The sequence below is a fragment of the Dipodomys spectabilis genome, unplaced genomic scaffold (genome assembly GCF_019054845.1).
Source record: "Dipodomys spectabilis isolate Male_0828 unplaced genomic scaffold, ASM1905484v1 ptg000032l, whole genome shotgun sequence".
Lineage (NCBI taxonomy): Eukaryota > Metazoa > Chordata > Mammalia > Rodentia > Heteromyidae > Dipodomys > Dipodomys spectabilis.
Window position 1 is genome coordinate 32,566,642 of NW_024870709.1, and position 2,938 is coordinate 32,569,579.

Consider the following 2,938-nt stretch of genomic DNA (forward strand, 5'->3'; position numbering starts at 1 on the left):
CACCATCCCTGCCCCCAGCCCCCTACCCCCCTCATGCCAAAGATGTATAGTTCATTTTCAACATAAGATCTTGTACATCTCAATGTTGCAATGGGTCCATCTGTATCCCTATTTAAACAATTTGTTTTTTCCCTTCTCCACAAATTATATCAACATCAAATACAGTGAAAACAAGGGTTATACCATGGGGGAGGGACATACAAAGCAACAAAGAAATATCTTATAAATATGTTAGACACAATCCCAGCTCTTGTTCTTGACCAGCCTCTCTCTCAGGTATTTTAGATCTAGTAGTGCTATCAGCTACCTGCTATTCTAGGTCTTGGGTACGTTAAGGTTCCTTGTTGATTGCCTTCTTCCTTCAAAACCCAGCTGAGGATGCAGATTGATTCCTCAAAATCTGCCTCTTAGAGCAGAGTGATGGAGCCCAGATGATCTTGGAACAAGCAGGAAAGGCTTGGCCTAGAGGCAATGTGTCTTAACTCTGTCAATGAAGGTGCCAGGGTTTTTTGTTTGTTTTTGTCACTTGTGGGGCTTGAACTCTGGACCTGGGTGCTGTCCCTGAGCTCTTTAGCTCAAGACTAGTGCTCCACCACTTGAGCCACAGTACTATTCTGGTTTTCTGAGTAGTTTATTGGAGATAAGAGTCTCATGGACTTTCCTTCCCAGGCTGGCTTTGAACCGCAGTCCTCAGATCTCAGCCTCCTGAGTAGCTAGGATTACAGGCATGAGGCTCCAGCACCCAACAGTGCCAGATTTTTGTACACAAATCTACACCATCCAAAGTTGTCACCAGATGGAGGTAAGGCTTAGTAAAGTTTTCCTTTAATGGCAGGAACTCTTCACTTAGGGTTCTTGACTAAGATTGCAGAATAAGAATTTCTGGACAAGTCACACGGTGGTAAGAAAACTTGGCAGAGCTTTATTAAGCAAATAAGCAGGACAAAAAGCAGCCAAACACACAGAAGGACAGGGGGACATTCTAACAGAGTGTGGGTGCTTTCATAGGGAGATACACAGACACACGCACAAACACAAACATGGAGGAAAATACACACACACACACACACACACACACACAGCTCCTTGGGCTGTTGAGGTATTTATACGGTAAAGGCAGGGGGTCTGGCTTCAATGTCAATGCTTTGCCTTTGCTCTAATCATGCCTGGTGTTACTTTCTGAGTTTACAAATAAGAATGCATCCTGTCATAAAACATCCTTATCCTGAGATAAGGAGGCCTGTACTATCTGCATTTTGAGGCAGGAGGTGGCTTAAGTTTGGGGAAGTAAACTTAATTCTTAAACTGTCAGACAAGTGTTAATGCTTAGGATGAGAAATGCATGCCCAGAGGAAGGAATGCATCCTGTTGTCTCTCTTTGAAGCAAAGAAAATATGTTTCTAAATACCATATTCCTGTGTTGCCTTCACCAGGCCTCAATTTCCTTCAGTTATCCAGCTTTATTTTCCCTAAAATGACTTTTGTTCCCTTAATCTTTTTTTTTTTTTCCCCCACCAGTCCTCGGGCTTAAACTCAAGGCCTGGGCACTGTCCCTGGGCTGCTTTTGCTCAAGGCTAGTGCTCTACCACATGAGCCACAAAACCACTTGCATCCTTTTCTGTTTATGTGGTATGGAGGAATTGAACCCAGGGCTTCATGCATGCTAGGCAAGCCCTCTACCACTGAGCCACATTCCTGGCCTGTTCCCTTAATCTTAAGGGAAATACATAAAGGAATATCTCCTGCATTGTTAACTGACCATATCTCATTTTCCCCTAATCTATCCAGCTTCATTCCCCCTAAAATGACTTTGTTCCCTTAATCATAAAGGCAGTAGAGGGACAAGCTTTAAGCTTGAGTCTTTGAATCCCTGTCTCATTTTCTGTAGGCTAGCCTGCCTCAAAGTGACAACTATGCATTTCCTGACTTTCCAAAATTGGGCTTCACGTTTGTGTGTGTGTGTGTGTGTGTGTGTGTGTGTGTGTGTGTGTGTGTCTTGGGGAAAGGGTGAGAAGTAGGGCTCATGATGGTTCTGAACAGGTTGGGACCTGAGTTCTTGCTTTGCAAACATCATTCAAGAACTCACTAAGCCAAAGTTCTGCACCACTGACAGTGTGGAGCTAGCATGCCTGTGTGCACAGGCGTGTGCCTTTTCCTCAGGTGGAGGGTTTCTATGACTCCTCCCCTTACACAGAAATAACAATCATTCACATTTACAAGTTCTTGCTAGGTGCAGATCACTGTTCTGAGTTAGTTTTTGGAACACGCATTCGCTTAGTCCTGGAATCGACCTTGTGAAGACACGTGAGGACTCGTAGAGAGAAGTCCCACGGCTAGGACCCCTCACGCACGGAGCATAACCCAAGAAGCCCGGCTCTAGAGTCCGTGGGCCCCAGTACCACTCAAGGCCATCTCTAGCTGACTCTGGACTTGGGAGAGGAAGCATGTGTCGGCGGATCATTCATCTTCCTAGGCTAGAAATTAGCACCATGTCTGGCATGCAATAGACGCGTCACCGTTGCTTGTTGATTGAATGAATGACAGCTAGGACTGGGATACGTCGCAGCAGAGACACTCTTAGGGGTAGAAGGTAAAGTTTCTTCTGCCCGCCCATCCATCCCTTCCTTGCCACCGCCCTGCACCCAGCCAGGCTCATAAACTGAGCTGGTTTGCTTCGGCAGCAATAGAAAAAGGCATTGCAGGTAGCGCACCGACCAAACCAGAAAAACCACCCTTCTCTCTCCAGAGCCCAGCACAGGGCTCTCCCAGCCTTCCTCTACCCGCAGCAGCTCGGGGAGGGCCTCCCAATCACCGCCCCGCCCCGCCCCTCGCCCCGCCCCTCGCCCCGCCCCTCGCCCCGCCCCTCCGGGGGTTGGAGCTGCCCGCCTGGGAGGCACCTTGGACTCTGCCCTTTCAGGTGTATAGGTCCCACCCCAAC